Source organism: Babylonia areolata, chromosome 17 (assembly GCF_041734735.1).
Source record: "Babylonia areolata isolate BAREFJ2019XMU chromosome 17, ASM4173473v1, whole genome shotgun sequence".
In the NCBI taxonomy this organism is placed as follows: Eukaryota; Metazoa; Mollusca; class Gastropoda; order Neogastropoda; family Buccinidae; genus Babylonia; species Babylonia areolata.
In genome coordinates this window covers 24,345,027-24,364,103 of record NC_134892.1, presented here as the reverse complement: position 1 = coordinate 24,364,103, position 19,077 = coordinate 24,345,027, and the positions used below count along the sequence as shown (strand labels likewise).

Below are 19,077 nucleotides of genomic sequence, written 5' to 3'. Positions count from 1 at the left end.
ATGTCTCGGGCCCAGGTTGACCAGGTACGTGCCCCGGGACGGACACCCCCCCCCCCCTCCAGAATCCCTCCCCCCCCCGGGTCTCTTTCCCAGCCTCCCCCCCCCCAGCCCTCCCTCCCACCCCCGCACCTGCCATCATCCCTCCTTCCCCCCCTCTCCCCCCCTCCCTCCTGACATCTCCGCTCATTTCCATGCCGTCTCTATCTTTCTTTCTCTTTGCCGTAAAGAGTGGCTTCCCTTTCCTGTGGCTTGTTTACTTGCTTGCTTGCCGAGTAGGGGGGGGGGGGGTGAGAGGGGTAGGGTGGTGGTGGTGGTGGTGGCGGGGGTTGGGGGGGGGGGGGAGTAGAGGTGTTAATTGTCTTCTTCCTTCGCGGAGCTTTCACTCCCTGAGGCCCGATACCTCAACTGATCTCCCAACTTTTCTTCTTCTTCTTCTTTCTTTTTCTGCTACTGCTGTCACAACAACAACAACTGCTACTGCTATGTTTTCTTCATCGTCATCGTCATCTTCTCCTTCTACTGCTACTAATGTCACAACAACAACAACAACAGAAACTACTACTGCTTCTTCTTCTTCATGATCTTTTTCACCTTCCACTGCTACTGCTGTAACAACAACAACAACAACAACAACAACTACTACTACTTCATCTTATTTTTCATCTTGCACTGCTACTGCTGTAACAACAACAACAAACTACTACTACTACTGCTACTACTGCTACTTCATCTTATTTTTCATCTTCTACTGCTATTGCTGTCACAACAACAACAACAACTACTACTACTACTTCATCTTATTTTTCATCTTCTACTGCTACTGCCGTCACAACAACAACAACTACTACTACTACTTCATCTTATTTTTCATCTTCTACTGCTACTGCTGTCACAACAACAACAACAACAACTACTACTACTACTGCTACTTCATCTTATTTTTCATCTTCTACTGCTACTGCTGTCACAACAACAACAACAACTACTACTACTACTACTGCTACTTCATCTTATTTTTCATCTTCTACTGCTATGGCTGTCACAACAACAACAACAACAACTACTACTACTACTACTTCATCTTATTTTTCATCTTCTACTGCTACTGCTGTCACAACAACAACAACAACTACTACTACTACATCTTATTTTTCATCTTCTACTGCTATGGCTGTCACAACAACAACAACAACTACTACTACTACTTCATCTTATTTTTCATCTTCTACTGCTACTGCCGTCACAACTACTACTACAACTACTTCGTCGTCTCCTCCTCCTCCTCCTCTTCCAAGGGCGGAAGCGGGGATCATTTTTAACTGCCTACATATGGCTGTCAATGAAACCAAAGAGCCCGTTTCTCCGAAGGCATGGCTCTTTTAAAGGAAACATCACAGCGTGCAGATGGATCCATATGCGCTGCGCGACACCTGCAGAGAGAAAAACGGAAGGGGAGGGTGTGTGTTTGGTGGGTGGTGGGGGTAGGGTGGAGTATCTGTGTGCATCCAGGGACCTTTTTCCTTCACACATTTCATTGGTGGAGCTTCTGTACTGTTCATTTCCGGTAGATCACAGTCTGTTGTGTCTTTTGGCTTCCTTGTTCCGTTTGGTTCTTACCCTCTGTGTGTGAGGGGCAGACAGACAGACAGACAGACAGACAGGCAGGCAGGCAGGCAGACAAGAAGGCGTACACGCACACACACACGCATCCAAACTCACACTCACACACACACACGCTCTCTCTCTCACACATACACACTCACTCTCTCTCTCACGCACGCTCTCTCTCTCTCTCACATACACGCACACACACACACTCTCTCTCTCTTTCTCTCTCACTCTCTCTCTCTCACACACACGCACACACACACTCGCGCGCGCGAGCGCTCTCTATCACTCACTCTCACTCTAAAGACAAGACAAATTTGCACAGAAGTGGAACCAGTAAGATTTCTTTCGCAAGTGAGTGTGTGTGTGTGTGTGTGTGTGTGTGTGTGTGTGTGTTTTCTCTCTCTCTCTCTCTCTCTCTGTTTGGGGAGGGGGAGGGGGGAAGGGGAGGAGGGAGGGGCGGGAGGTTGTAGAAGCAGACAGGTGTCAAGACTACAAAGGAAGGCACACCTGTGCCGATGCGTCACCCAGACAGCAAGGGGGCGGGGGGAGAGAGGAGAGAGAAGAGTTAAGAGAGACGAAGGGAGAGTGGAGAGAGAGGGGACAGAGGGGGGAGGGAGAATGGAGAGGAGACAGAGGGGGAAGTAGGGGGGAGAGAGGAGGGTGGGGGGGGGACGGAGACAGCGAGCGGATGAAGCTGGGACAGAGACAGGTACAGGGCAAAGAGAATGAGAGAAGGACGGTGATAGAGACAGCGACAGAGAGAGAGGGAGAGAGAGAGAGAGAGAGAGAGAGAGAGAGAGAGAGAGAGAGAAGAGAAATCATGGGACAGAGACATGAGAAAGACACATTCAGAAAGACACAGACAGACACGGAGAGAGAGACACAGAGAGAGAGAGACAGAGAGAGAGACAGAGAGAGAGGGAGAGAGAGAGAGAGAGGGAGAGAGAGACAGAGACAGAGATATATAAAGACACCGACAGAGACAAAGGGAGAGAGAGACACACAGAGAGAGAGAGGGAGAGAGACAGAGAGAGGGAGGGAGAGAGACAGTGAGAGAGAGATAGAGACAGAGACACAGAGAGAGAGAGGGAGAGAGAGAGATAGGGAGAGAGACAGAGAGAGAGAGAGATTGACAGAGAGAGACATATAAAGACACCGACACAGAGAGAGAGAGAGAGAGAGAGGGGGGAGAGAGAGACAGAGAGAGAGAGGGAGAGAAACACAGAGAGAGACATATAAAGACAGAGAGAGAGACAGACAGACAGACAGACAGAAACGTATAGCATTCTGCTTCCACGGTATTACAACAGCATCCTCCACGACTGCCTGAACAAAAAACCATAAATAACTGATATAACCAATACCAAAACGTTTACACAACCCACCACAAATCCAGAACAAAAAAACATAAATAACTGATATAACCAATACCAAAACGTTTACACAACCCACCACAAATCGAGAACTAAAAAAATCAACAATGCAAGAACCGATTCAACGCTGACATCTAAACGCAGACTCCCAAAAAGCCTGCGGGGAGAAAAAAAATCATAAATATCTTATTTAACGCCAGCACCCCAGCCGACCGCTAACGCCATATCAGGTCCATCAACCCCGGACAAAAAAAAAAGAAAAAAAAAAGAAAAAGAAAGATCAACAGCCTTCAAACGATCATGAAACAGACAAGCCAGGATGTCTGTCAATCTTCATTCCCATGCCCGAGCCATTCAGCACGTGCTCTTCATTAACTGTGACATCCAAAATTAATACCGCCCCGTGACAACCGGAGGTGCCTGCCGCTCCACTGAAAGCATCACCACAGAAAACGCCGTGGCTGATTCAGTGGACCCAGGGTTCACCAGTGATCAGGGTTCCAGGCCCCGTTTCGGCATGGTGTTGTGTCCTTGGGAAAGATACTCTAATCCGATTTTCCTCTCTGCAACCAGGTGTGCCTGCCTGTACCTGACTGCAGTCGGGGAGGGTTCAAAACGGGGGCAGGAGAGGACTGGGCCTCGCCTTCCTATGCCGATCCCTGCACTGGGTGCTGATAACATCACTGACGGGCGCAATAGCCGAGTGGTTAAAGCGTTGGACTGTCAATCTGAGGGTCCCGGGTTCGAATCACGGTGACGGCGCCTGGTGGGTAAAGGGTGGAGATTTTTACGATCTCCCAGGTCAACATATGTACAGACCTGCCAGTGCCTGAACCCCCTTCGTGTGTATATGCAAGCAGAAGATCAAATACGCACGTTAAAGATCCTGTAATCCATATCAGCGTTCGGTGGGTTATGGAAACAAGAACATACTCAGCATGCACACCCCCGAAAACGGAGTATGGCTGCCTACATGGCGGGGTAAAAACGGTCATACACGTAAAAGCCCACTCGTGTGCATACGAGGGAACGCAGAAGAAGAAAGAAGAGGGGAGGGTTCAAAACGGGGGCAGGAGAGGACTGGGTCCCGCCTTCCTATGCCGATCCCTGGACAGGGTGTTGATAACATCACTGCTCCAATGGCCGTAAAAAGCTAGGGCACTTTTCGACTAATTGTAGATGATGACAGCACTGGAGGGAGTGACTGTGTAAAACAGGTAAGTTTGTAGTGTAGGTCGAACTGTGTGTTATATATCGAGGTATAACTGAGGTATAACTGTGTGTCTTATATATATATCGAGGTATAACTGAGGTATAACTGTGTGTCTAAAATATCGAGGTGTAACTGTGTAGAAGAAGAAGAAGAAGAAGTAGTAGTAGTAGAAGTAGAAGTAGAAGAAGAAGTAGAAGAAGAAGTAGAAGAAAGCAGGAGGAAGTAGAAGAAAGCAGGAGGAAGTAGAAGAAAGCAGGAGGAAGAAGAAGTAGAAGAAGAAGAAGTAGTAGTAGAAGAAGTAGAAGAAGAAGAAGTAGTTAGTAGTAGAAGAAGTAGAAGTAGTAGTAGAAGAAGTAGAAAAAGAAGAAGTAGTAGTAGAAGGAGAAGAAGTAGAAGCAGTAGTAGTAGAAGAAGTAGTAGTAGAAGAAGAAGAAGATGATGATGAAAGTAGCAGACGAAACAGCACCAACAAAACAACACAGTCCAACAGTGTGGTCACAGTGCAGCACGGCTCCCGGCAGTCCGGCACCACACACCCGGTCAGTGCAGACATCCGGTCTGCTGCCACTGAGCCCAGCGTCACGTGCTCTGTCGGGGCCACGTCACAGCCAATCATCTCTCCGCTTGCACGTGCACCCACGTGCCCCCGCTGACGTCACGGGCAGTCCTAACAGACAGGCGGTTTGGCGGGTGGATGGGGGGAGACAGGGGGTCGGGGGGTGGGGTGGGGGGTGCTGACACTGGTATGCCTTCTTCATCACCCGCTGCATTCCTCTCTCTGTCTCTCTGTCTTTCTCTGTCTCTGTCTCTCTCTCTCTCTCTGTCTGTCTAACTGAGATATTATCAACGCTCTGTCTGTCTATCTATCTATCTACGCTCTGTCTGTCTGTCTGTCTCTCCTCATCCCCTCCCACCCCCACCCACCACCACCCCCACCTTCCCCAACCTCATCATACCTCATCAACGACCTCGCTGCCTTGAGATGTTCCTGCCGTTGTGGCATCCTCCCTCCCCCTCCCCTCCCTCCCTCTTTCCCCACCATTCCCACCACATCCCTTCTTTCTGCCTGCAACACACACACACACACACCCCACCCCCCACCACCACCCCATTCCTCTCTCTCTCTCTCTGCCCGTCCACTGGGTAAGTGTCTGTGACAAGGGTATGTTGTTCCAGAGCCGCCCTGTCAGTCTCTGTGTCACTTTCTGCCTCTGCTCCTTCTCTCTGTCTGTCTGTCTGTCTGTCTGTCTCTGTCTCCACTTGTGGTATTCTGAGAAAGTACAGCAGAAGAGAAGGTTACACTCTCACCTCTCTGTCTCTCTGTCCTCTGTCTCTAAGCAGTAGTGTGTTGGGAATCTATAGAAGATATGCTGCAACACTTCTCTCTCTCTCTCTCTCTCTCTCTCACTCTGTGTGTGTGTGTGTGTGTGTGTGTGTGTGTGTGTGTGTGTGTGTGTGTGTGTGTGTGTGTGTAATGTTGGGAGTAATGTTGGGCATGTGTGTGTGTGTGTGTGTGTGTGTGTGTGTGTGTGTGTGTGTGTGTGTGTCTGTCCCCCCTCTCTTTCCCTCTTCTCTCCGCCAAAGATGTCTCATCCATCAATATCCACATAAACTTATTCTGGGCACAAAAAAATGATGGGTCACTTCACATTACCACACACCATAAAAAAACAAAAAACAAAATGCGCTTCGGAATACCATCTTTCACGCTGGTACTGTCGTCATTACTTTGAAGACTCGTGGATACCTGAATGGGAAAAAACCCCGTTTTACAAACTTACCACAGGTGTGGAGAAGGCAAACAGCGTATGTGGTATAGCAGCAGTATCCCCCATTTCACAAAATTACCACGAGTATGGAGTACGCAATTATTGACTGCAGTAGCGGAAGTATCTTTTTTTTTCCCCGGACTTTCTTGGGTCGACCACCGTTTTATTTTGCAGAAGTATCTTTGGTATCTTAACTTCAGAACACACACACACACACACACACACACACACACACACACACACACACACACACACAAGCGAATTGTGCGGAATCAAGGACACAACACAAGAAAAACGCCTGTTTGTGCCGTGTACACCAACGTCACGTGTTTATCCTGTCAGGTGTCCATTTGTCGTGTCACGTGACTTCTTTTTGTTGTTCTGGAGATGTCTCTTGCTTCAAGGAAATACACAGCAAGCAACTTGTTTATGACGGAAAAAGGGGGGGCGGGAGGGAGAGGTGAGGGGGGAGCGGGGCGGGGGTGGGGTGGGGGGTGGGGGGCTCTCCTCCCTCTACCTCACCCCACCCCTCCTCCACCTATTACCACGAGGTAAACACGGCAAACAAAGGGAGAAACCAACCCAACAGACGACCAAGCAAACCAAGCCGATCAGTGGGGAGAGGAGGCCCCGCCCGCTCCATGCACCTTCAACTGGCCCCTTCCCGTCACTCCGCGCGCACACACCGCCTGCAGCTTGATTTATCTCCCCTGCTGCCGCTTCCCCCCCCTGTCGCCATGGCAACCATTTGAGAAATTACAGCTTGTCAGTTCTTTCCTCTCTGCCGCTAACACACCCTCCTCCCTCCTACCCTCCCCCCCCTCTCTCTCTGTGTTACCTTTCTTTCTCTAGCTCTTTTTCTCTCTGTGCCTGAGCCATTTATCATCAATATTCGGAGAAAATATAGCTGGAACAGCCACCATACCCCCTCACCCCTCGCCTCTCCCCCCCCCCCCGATCCCCCACTCCCTCCTCACCAACCCTTCTCACTCTCTTTCCCCCTAAAGCTCTGCTTATTCTCTCATCCATATTTCAACGACGTTCTGGCATCAGTCTCTCCCAACTGTCTGTCTGTCTGTCTGTCTCTCTTTCTCTACCCGCTTTTTTTTTTTCTTTCCTCTTTTCTTTCCTCTTTTCTTTTCGTCATTAATTATGGAGAAAAATATTACTTGGCAGATGCTCCTCTGCTGCTTCTCTTCCAGACTCCTCCGTCCTTCCTTCCTTCCTTCCTTACTCTTCCTTCCTTCTCCCACCTCGTCTTCCACCACCATTAATATTTTTAGAAATTATAGCGTGGCATCCTCAGTACCTCACCTTCTCCCCCTGAACCCCAACTCCTCCACCCCCTATCCTCCCTCACACACACACACACACACACACACACACACCTCTCCCTTCCCACCCGCCTGTCTAAAGCCCTGACATGATGTATGATAAACAGATGGAGACCAAGAGGTGAAGGGGGGGCGGGAGATGAGTGAGAAAGGTGGGGGAGAGGGAGGGAGAAGGGGCAGGAAAGGAAGGAGTGAGGGAGGGTGGGGTTGGAAGAAAACGAGGCGGAGACAGAGAGAGAGAGAGAGAGAGAGAGAGAGAGGAAACATTTTTCAAAATATACATCCACCGAGGAAGCAGCGAGGGAGGGGGGGAGGGGGTTCAGAAGTAGGGAAGGGGAGAAACTAGGTGGGGAGGGAGGGAGGGAGGGAGGGGGGGGGTGAAGAACGACAGCAGGAGGGATGAAGAGAGAAGGGGCTGGGGGAGGGAAGGAGGGGGAGGGGTGAGTGGCAAAGACAGGGCACAGGCCTCGTCAGGAACGAGAAAGAGGAAGAAGAGGCGGGGGGTGGGGGGCGGGGGGGGAGAGGGAGCGACCTGACGATGAGAGAAGCGATGCTGACGCCGAGGAGAAAGTCAAGGGTAGCGGCGATGATGACGATAATGGTGATGAGAAAGAAGATGACGATGAAGAGGAGGAGGAGGAGGAGGATGACGATGATGGTGATGAGGAAAAAGATGAAGAGGAGGAGGAGGAGGAGGAGGAGGAGGATGGTGATGAGAAAGAAGATGACGATGAAGAGGAGGAGGATGATGGTGATGATGGTGATGAGAAAGAAGATGACGATGAAGAGGAGGAGGAGGATGACGATGATGGTGATGAGGAAAAAGATGAAGAGGAGGAGGAGGAGGAGGATGGTGATGAGAAAGAAGATGACGACGAAGAGGATGATGATGATGATGATGATGATAAGGATGCCAGCAGGCTGTGAGGATAAGAGGAGTAGTCTCCATTCAAAAAACAACACCACAGGAACAATTCTGTGAGTGTGTGTGTGTGTGTGTGTGTGTGTGTGTGTGTGTGTGTGAGTGTGTGTGTGCCAACCCAGTCCCAGTCCCACATGCAGCACGGGGTGAAACAACACAACACAGTGTGCACGTGCACCCCGGCCTTCAGGGAGTCTTCCTCCCGTGATGACCATCATGATGATGATGACGACGACTACGATGATGGTGATGACCATGATGATGATGACGACGATGATGATGACGATGCATAAATGATATCACCTTATTGTGACCGAATGTGGCGATTATCATCCAAAAGCCCGTGCTAAGCGGTAGGCAGGACTCAACTGTCCCGTCAACATCTCGGCACGTACAACGCCCAGTTTTCTGTTTGCACTGAGGGTCCCTGTTCTTCTCTCCCCCCCACCCACTGAGGTACGTTGTGTGTGTGTCTCCACCGGGTGCCCACTCTTCATCGTCTGTCTGTCACCTGCACTGTTCTCAACTTTTTCTCCCGTCTACATAACCTTGCTGCAGTGTAGGAACTGTCCTACCTGTGGAGACATCCGTCATAGTGACAGACAGAGAGGCAAGTGGAGAGACAGAAATAGGCAGAATAAGACACAGAAACAGACAGACAGGCAGACAAACACACGGGCGGACAGACAGAGGCAGACAGACACACGGGCAGACAGACAGAGACAAACACACACATACAGTCAAGACACACGGGCAGACAGACAGAGACAGACAGACACACGGGCAGACAGACAGAGACAAACACACACACACAGTCAAGGCACACGGGCAGACAGACAGACAGAGACAGACAGACACACATACAGTCAAGGCACACGGGCAGACAGACAGACAGAGACAAACACACACATACAGTCAAGGCACACGGGCGGACAGACAGAGACAGACAGACACACGGGCAGACAGACAGAGACAAACACACACATACAGTCAAGACACACGGGCAGACAGACAGAGACAAACACACACACATACAGTAAAGACACACGGGCGGACAGACAGACAGAGACAAACACACACACATACAGTAAAGACACACGGGCGGACAGACAGACAGAGACAAACACACACACATACAGTCAAGACACACGGGCAGACAGACAGACAAACACACACACATACAGTAAAGACACACGGGCAGACAGACAGAGACAAACAGACACACACACAGTCAAGACACACGGGCGGACAGACAGACAGAGACAAACACACACACATACAGTCAAGACACACGGGCAGACAGACAGACAGAGACAAACACACACACATACAGTCAAGACACACGGGCGGACAGACAGAGACAGACAGACACACCGGCAGACAGACAGAGACAAACACACACATACAGTCAAGACACACGGGCAGACAGACAGAGACAGACAGACACACATACAGTCAAGACACACGGGCGGACAGACAGAGACAGACAGACACACACACAGTCAAGACACACGGGCGGACAGACAGAGACAGACAGACACACATACAGTCAAGACACACGGGCAGACAGACAGAGACAGACAGACACACACACAGTCAAGACACACGGGCAGACAGACAGAGACAGACAGACACACACACAGTCAAGACACACGGGCAGACAGACAGAGACAAACAGACACACACACAGTCAAGACACACGGGCGGACAGACAGAGACAGACAGACACACATACAGTCAAGACACACGGGCGGACAGACAGAGACAGACACACACACACACAGTCAAGACACACGGGCGGACAGACAGAGACAGACAGACACACATACAGTCAAGACACACGGGCGGACAGACAGAGACAGACAGACACACACACAGTCAAGACACACGGGCGGACAGACAGAGACAGACAGACACACACACAGTCAAGACACACGGGCGGACAGACAGAGACAGACAGACACACACACAGTCAAGACACACGGGCGGACAGACAGAGACAGACAGACACACATACAGTCAAGACACACGGGCGGACAGACAGAGACAGACACACACACAGTCAAGACACACGGGCGGACAGACAGAGACAGACAGACACACACACAGTCAAGACACACGGGCGGACAGACAGAGACAGACAGACACACATACAGTCAAGACACACGGGCAGACAGACAGAGACAGACAGACACACATACAGTCAAGACACACGGGCAGACAGACAGAGACAAACAGACACACACACAGTCAAGGCACGCGGGTAGACAGACAGACAAACAGACAGGAAGAGACCCCGTGGAAAAAAAAAAAACACGAAAAAAAAAACCCCAACATAAAATAAATCCCCCGACTGTTCAGTGTATGATTGGGTCGTTTATAATATAGCCGGCTGTAAGGCGAGCAGGCCAACAAAGAACCATGCCTGTTCCCCCCAAAAACACCACACCACACCCCACTCCTCAAAAAGCCTCTCTTTCCGCCCCTCTCTCTAATCGACGCCCCCAAAAAACCCTGCACCGATATCCTCCCCTAAAGCCCCTCACACACACAGACCAATCCGAGCTACGGTTTACCGATAGAATGTCGGACTCACCGCCACCATTAAAAAGCCTGACAACTACTTTTCATTCTTCTTTCGTGGGCTGCAACTCCCACGTTCATTCGTATATACGAGAGGGCTTTAACGTGTATGACCGTTTATATCCCGACATGCAGGCAGCCAAAGCCCGCTTTCGGGGGTTATACTTCTACTACTCTCTGGGCCTGAGAGACAGAGAAATGCTGTACAAAGCTTTCTTCTTCTTCTTCTTCTTTTCTTCTATAAAATGTCTCCGTGCTACATTTTATTTCGGCATTTGTTAGCTAGTTGGGTCTGGCCAAAGGAATGACTTTTCAGCACTGAAGGCAAGGAACTGCGCTGATTGGATGAAGAGGCGACCGGCGTGGCGGAAACGTCTTATTACTGCAAAATTTGGCGAACACAGCACACCTTTATGACAGTTTGACATGGTGTACACGACTGCACCAAAATATCACATAAGCTTTTGTCAAATTATTCGGTTCGCTCGACAGGGCCGTCTTGCAACCTATTTTCTTACCTCGATATATGACAGTATAACCGGACTTGGACTACTTTACACATCTAACTTTCTGCAAGCAGCTAACTAAGTGACTGTTAATTATATATATATATATATATGCGTTTCTTTGGTCTGCGTCCGAACCGGATTCTGACAAGGAGCTTCCGGTTACATGTCTGAGGGTGAGACAGTGCAGATTGCGAATGGAAAAAAAAGAAAAAAAGAAAAAAGAAAAGAAAAAAAGAAGAACACAACAAAGGAAGATCTCTTTCTTCCCACTGCATCAAACAGTCGGGAATCAAGCTAAAGGCCCTGTCCCACTGAGCGACACAGTAAAACAAACTTAACATCCGTTCCGTCTAATAACACTTCTGGTGAATAGACGTTAAACTGATCCCCCCCCCCTCCCCCACCCACCCCGCAAACATCCGTCACTATAAAACCTCGGCGCTGAATTTTAACCGCCACTCAGTCGGAAAAACCGACGGACGTACTACAACGTTCACGTCAGCGGACCGTGGATTGCCTGCTTTAACAGCCACAACACTCAAGCTCGCTGACGGAAAGCTCGCAGCACGACAAGGGCAAATTAAAAACGACTCGGCGCGAGATAGCGGGCCGGAATGTTTATTTCATGAGCAACAATCTGTTTTCCCTGCAACCCCCATCAGCCGTGACGATCGACACGAGATGAGGAGAAGGGCGGGGAGGGAGGAGGGGGTGGGGGTGGGGGGGCAGAATCGAGAGGGGGAGGAAATGGGGGGGGTGTGGGGGGTGGTGAATCAACAAGGTGTGCTCTCATCTTCTCGTCTCTTCCTTCCTTCCCTCTCTCTCTCTGTCTCTCTGTGTCTGTCTCTGCCTCTCTGTGCTGTGTCTGTCTGTCTATATACTTTGATGCGCTGTGCCGTCATTGGGTGCAGGAGGAGATAAGCAGAAGGCGTGTTCACATCAGACATATCACCTTTCCCTGCCTGTTGCCCATGCATGCATGTTCGGCATTCCACCTCCTCCCTCCCTCCCTCCCCCCCCCCCAACAGCTACTTTCTTCTTCCCTTTCCCGCCCCCCCTCCCTTCCCCCCCCCCCCCCCCCCCCCCCCCTTCGCCCTTTCTGGCTCTCGGTAACTCTCGTTTCTCATTACTGCCACCACGTTCAAGGTCACCCAGTTACAACACTCACACGCGCACACACACACAAACACACAGGGAGATACACACACACACACACAGGGAGATATCCACACACACACACACACACACACACACACACACACACACACAGGGAGATATCCCCCCTCCACCCCCCACACACAGAGACTCACACACAGGAAAATATCCCCCGCCCCACACACACACAGAGGGAGATATCCACACACACACACACACACACACACACACACACACACACACACACCTGCCCAACATTACTCCCAAGCGAAACAAAAGAAACGGAGGAACACACACACAAACACGTTATAGTTATTTCCGTTCTGGTGTTCCAGTGTTCTTCACTGGGGCTAGGAAAGGAGAGAGAGAGAGAGGAGGGGGGGGGACTCTGCATGAACCCAAGGTGGGAGGGGTGGGGGGAGAGAGAGGAGGGGCAGAAGGCAATGAAGATGATTGGCCGTGGTGCCACTGTCAGACTGCTGTGGAACGCTGTGCACGTGCACACTGTGTTGTTTACTGTGTGTCACCGTCCTGTGTGTATTCCAGCTCAAGACAGACTTTTGTCTCTTTTACTGCTATCATTTTTATTATCATTATTACTATTATTATTATCATTATAAACTGAACTTGTGATCTTTCCAACTCCTGATCTGACTGGCATCTTGGCAGAGTGGTTACTACCATTCCACATAGCCTCGTGCAAGTTTAGATTCCCGTCATCTCAAATCTCGGAGGGTTACGGATGAAGATTTTTTTTTCCCCACCTGCAATCTACGTCGGCTTAATATGCACGCCTGCCATACTATAACGTAACTCACTATGTGTGCGTTCGCGAACAGAACGTCAGGTATACAATTAAAGATCTCGTAATCCTATCAGCTGTCGGAATATGGCTGCCTTATTGGCGGAGTCCGCACAACCATACAAGAAAAAAACAGTGTGATAGCTGTGGAACAGTGTGCGATGGCTGCTTTGACACTGACTGATGTCAAGACGTTGTCAAGACATGACTGCCTGTAAAGTTCTTTTTCTGTGTGTTTGGTATTTAAAAAAAAAAAAAAAAAAATCCGTTTGTGTTTGGATCCTACTCAGAAGCGACTGTGACCTATACTGAACAAAATCTTTATCGTTCCGTTTCGTTTGCAGAAACCAGAAGGCAGCACGACTGGAGAAGAAAAAGTGTCTGTTGCAATGTCACTCGTCGTTGTTCAGGTCACTAGTGGTCCTTGGTGTATTTAACCCTCTTGTGCTTAATGTGGCCACAGCCAAACTCTAGGAAAAGGTTCAAATCAACGCAAAAGGGTTAAGTCGTGGTTTTTCTCCATGAACTTCCCTGCATCCATTAACCCGGTCTTTCTACACCGTAATCTTGGTCCTTTGTCAAAATAATAAATCGTAGTTCTTTCCATAATCAAATCGTGGCGCTTTGTGCAGGTAAATCATGATCCTTTCTGCACGGGAGTCACTGTACAGCTAAATCGTCGCACTATGGACAAATATTGGCTCTTTTACATGACTGAACCCGGGCTTCTATATCGTGGTTTTCTGTGTAACTAAACTGTTATCCTTTGTACAACTATAACGTGGTCTTCTGTGTAATCTAACTGTGATTCTTTGTAAACTATATCGTGGTCTTCTGTGTAACTAAACTGTTATCCTTTGTACAACTACATCGTGGTTTTCTGTGTAACTAAACTGTGATCTTTTGTACAACTACATCGTGGTTTTCTGTGTAACTAAACTGTGATCTTTTGTACAACTACATCGTGGTTTTCTGTGTAACTAAACTGTGATCTTTTGTACAACTACATCGTGGTTTTCTGTGTAACTAAACTGTGATCTTTTGTACAACTACATCGTGGTCTTCTTTGTAACTAAACTGTGATCTTTTGTACAACTACATCGTGGTTTTCTGTGTAACTAAACTGTGATCTTTTGTACAACTACATCGTGGTCTTCTTTGTAACTAAACTGTGATCTTTTGTACAACTACATCGTGGTCTGCTGTGTATCGAATCTGTAGACAGCGTGTGGTTCATTGTTGTTAACCCTGGGTTCTCCTTTGTTTGACAACTTTGTACAGGCAGCGTGTGGTTCTTTGTACAGTAAACTCGGGGTTCTTTATTCATCGGAATCCTCGTCCTTCGTGTTCATAGTTCTTTGTCCTTTGAACGGTTAAACCGCTGCCCTTTGAATAAATAAATGGTGGCCCTTTGAAGTTCACGTTTCCCTCCTGGGACCGGTTCCACAGCATAGATGCGTGCAGTCTACACACCCACAAACACACACACACACACACAAATACAACACACACACAATACAACACACACACACACACACACACACACACACACACACACACACACACACACACCTCCCCAAAACAACACACGCCCTCATCCATCCATCCATCCATCCATCCTTCCTCCTTTCTTCCCTTCCCTTTCTTCGCCTCCCTCCTCCAGCCCCCCGGCAAAGTTCACAACAAGCAGCCCCTGATGTTTGCAAAATATGGGCCCTGTTTTTCCTCCCTGCATCCCGTGCAGGGCCCCGGCCTGCCCAGCTGCAGCGTCATAAATTGTGTCCTTGTCACAGGCCCCATCTAGGCAGCTGCTGGGGCCCGCTAGGGGCCTCGTATGTTTTCATTATCGCCCCTGGTCCGCTCTCCCCACTCGCTTCCCTCCCCTCCCCTTCCCACACTTCCCCGCGACCCTGTGATGCCTTTCTACATCCGCCCAAGATGGCGGCTTGGCGAGGGTTGGAGTGCGAACGTTCTCTCTCTCTCTGTGTGTCTGTCTGTCTGCCTGTCTGTCTGTCTGTCTCTCTGGGCCATGGCCTTTATGAATAAACCATCTCTTAATCCTTGAATAAAAAAAACGTTTTTTGAGTTCTGTGTTTTTTAGTTCTCTCTGAATACTGAGTTGTTAAATAATGCTGAATATATGACGCCTCCTCCTCCCCCCCTCCTCCTCTCTCTCTCTCTCTTTCTGTGTCTTTACCTAGCTCTTTTTCTACGTCTCTGAAAAAAGAAGTCGTGAAATAACACAATTTCTCTCTCCCTCTCCCTCCCTCCCTCTCTCTCCCTCCTTCTCTCTCTCTCATCGTCTCTCCATGCCCTGCTGTCTCTCTCTGTTTTCGTCTCCACACCCAACACAGTCAAGAAAGAAATTATTTGGAGACTGTTTCTCTGTCTCTGTCTCTCTCTCTATCGAGCCATTTCATATTCTTGTTTTCATTGTTTATTCATCCTTAAATTGTGTTCATTGTTCTAATACCCCTTCTTGAGGGGCTGTGGCCTATATGAATAAACCATTCATTCATTCATTCTCTCTCTCTCTCCTTCTTCTACCCATGCATGTAAGAAACAAAAAATTGAATAACACATAATCTGTATCTGTCTCCTCTCTTTCTCTTCTTTTTTTCCCCTTTTTTCTCGCCCCCTAACCCCACCCCCACCCCCATCCAGTCCCCGTCTCTCCCTCTCCCCCCCACTCTCTCCCCATTCCCGTCCACCTACGCACTTTGCACTATCACAGCCTGCACTGAACGAATGATATATCCCCCCCCCCTCCGACCGACCCCTCCCCACCCCCCTCCCTGACCGGAGAGAAGAGAGACAGACGGCACACTGACGCTTTTTTTTTTTTTTGATAGACTCCCTCCCCCCCCCCCCCAACCCCGACGCATTTTTTGATAGACTCCCCCCGCCCCTAACCCCCCCCCCCCCTCTTCCCTTAATCGATTAATTATCTCTTTTCTTTTTTTTCTTTCTTCGGTTTTTTCCCCTTCTTTCCCCTCAGTAGACAGTTGCTGGCGCCTACCTAGATCATTAACACAAATTAATGTGTCTGTGTAAACAGCTCCCCCCCCCTCCCCCACCCGCCCACCTATTTATCATCCCCTCCCCGGTCTCTCCCCCCCCCCCCCCCCGAACCCCCTCGCCCGGATAATAAATCATAGCCGCGTAAAAAGGGGTGGGGGTAGGATATGGCAGATTTGTATTTTAATTGCGCAACGAGAATAAAAATCTATTTAAAAAATATTTTTAAAATAAAAAATAAAAAAAGACAGAGGGAAAGGGGGGGTCGGGGTACGGGAGGGGGGGGGCAAAACCAACCGGGTACGGGTACGCGAGATGGAGGGAGGGATGGAAGGAGGGGGGAGAGAGACACACACACACACACAGAGACACAGAGACAGACAGACAGAGACACAGAGAGAGAGAGAACGAGAGAGAGAGAGAGACACAGAGACACAGAGACAGACACAGAGAGAGAGAGAGAGAGAGACAGAGACAGCGAGAGCGCTAAGGAAAGAAACGTAGATGAAGGGGGGAGACAGAGAGGGAGCGAGGTAAGAAATGAGAGTCGGAGACAGAGAGAGGGGAGGGAGGGGGGGGGAGGAATAGGTGTAGGTAGGAGAGACCGAGAGGGGCGAGGGGAGGCAGAGAAAGAGAGACAGACAGGGACAGAGAGACAGAGAACAGACAAGACAGATAGACACGGGGGAGAATTTCACACCACACAAAGACAAACCTAGAATTTCCGGAGACAAACGAGCAGGTCTGACGGCTTGTTTTACACTGTACATCATACTGTAATCGAAGAAATGGGTGCATTGAGGTAATGTGGATAGATTGATGAGAGACGGGGGAGGGAGGGAAACAAAGAGAGAAGAGAGAGAGGAGGGTGGGGAGAGAGAGAGAGGGGGGGGGGAGAGAGGGGGAGACAAAAGGCGGAAAACCGAAACCCCTCTCTCTGAAGCGCCAAAAGTTCACACACCTTGTCTTGACGAATAGTTTCTTTCAAATGGTGTTCTTCCTCTTCCTTCCCTCTTTCCGCCATTCGTCCTTTATATCGCTTTCCTCCTTCTTTCTTTCCACCCTTCCTTCTTTCTGCTTCCCCCCCCCCCCCCCCCACCCCCCCCCGCCCCCATTCCTTTTTTTCCCCTTCTTTTGTTTTTCATCTCGTGCGCGCGCGCGCGCGTGCGTGGTTGTGTGTATGTTTCTGTATGTGTGTGTGTGCGTTAGTGCGGAGGGCGGATGGTATTTGCATGTGTATGTTTGAATGTACGTTTAAACGTGTGTATGCTGGGTCTGCAGTCTTTACGAGATGGGCACGAGATGTATGCTAGATATGGTAATAAAAAGTCATGCTTGTGAGATATTAACGCGTGTGTGTCTGCGCGCGCGCGTGTGTGTGTGTGTGTGTGTGGTTTGCTGATCACATTTTAGTGTGTATGCGACACACTGATGCCATGCAACAATAACAACAAAAAATGTGTATTTTGTTAGCAGCTTGAGCAGATTTTTGGTTAATGTGCTGTGTAAGTATCTAGTCTTCTCCTTCTTATTATTATCATCATCGTCATATTATTATTATTAATTATCATCTCTATTTTTCCCCTTCAATTCTTTCTCGTTTCTTTCTTTCTATCTTTGTGCTTTGATTCCTTATTTTACAAAAACCTCGTGTTTTTTTTTCTTCTTTCTTTCCTTCTTTCTTCCCTACCTTTCTTTGAAAAACAAACAAACAAAAAAACCTCTCTTTTTCTTTCCTTCCTTCACTCCTTCCTTCAGGAAACAAGAAAGGAAGAATACAACAAACAACTCCCTTCTTTCCATTAGTTCTCTCTCGTCTTTCTTTCTTTTCCTTCGGGTTTTTTTTTTTTAAATCCTTTTTTATTTTCATTTCTCTCTCCCCCCCCCTCCCGTCCCCACTCCCGCCCCTCCTCCCCCCCCCCACCCCTCCCATTGCCTTTTTTTCAGTTCTCTCCCTTTGAGACGAGGCCGATCGTCACCTCCCCTGATCGGTCCGCTGGGCACAATGGCTAATGCACTGGGACTTGTTTAGCTCCGCTCAAAACCACCGCATGGGGTACGGGTACGGGGAGGGGTGCGGGTGGGGGGCACGTTGGCGGCGGGGTAGGGTAGGGGAGGGGTTGGGGGGGGAGAAGGAAGGGGTGTGGGGGGAAAAGTTAGGGTGGGGTGGGGTGGGGTGGGGTAGGTGTCGTCGTCGAGGCTCCAAAACTAGCGGGCAAATAAAGAATTGTACAGACGCCGACACTGCTACTACCAAACCACCACCACCAGCACCTCTATTCCAGTTCCTCTTACCCCTAATCTCCCCCCCCCACACACACACACCCAACACCTTTTCCTCCCTACCCTTTACGAAGGTGGGTGATATTGCCGTTTTCAGAAAGAAACGAAAACAGAAAAAGAAGGAAACAGTGGCTGTCAATACGCATTGTGGCCCTCAGTGTCAGATATAAACACCTACATGTATATAGCGCAGCGCTGTCTGTTGGAAAGTCTTGTCAAAAAAGGTTGTGTCAGATGAGATGACACTGTATATATTACAGCGGCGTGCCACTTTCTGCGCGCCGCACGCGCGCATACACACACACACACACACACACACACACACACACACACACACACACTCACTCACAATAGTACAGTTATCACATTGATAACAACAGTGTCATGAGAGCTCTCCATACAGAATGACAGAAACATACAGAGACAGGCAGTGGGGGGGAGAAAGAGGGAGAGAGAGGGGGAGAGAAAGGGGGGGGGGGAGAGAGACAGGAGTTGGATAATACTC

General features: G+C 49.3%; 1 protein-coding gene across 2 annotated transcripts in view; it reads right to left on the bottom strand.

The window, feature by feature from the left end:
- Nucleotides 1-19,077, bottom strand: part of LOC143291770 (brother of CDO-like) — a 300,073-nt gene that overhangs the window by 25,086 nt on the left and 255,910 nt on the right. The gene's annotated exons all lie outside the window — the stretch shown is intronic.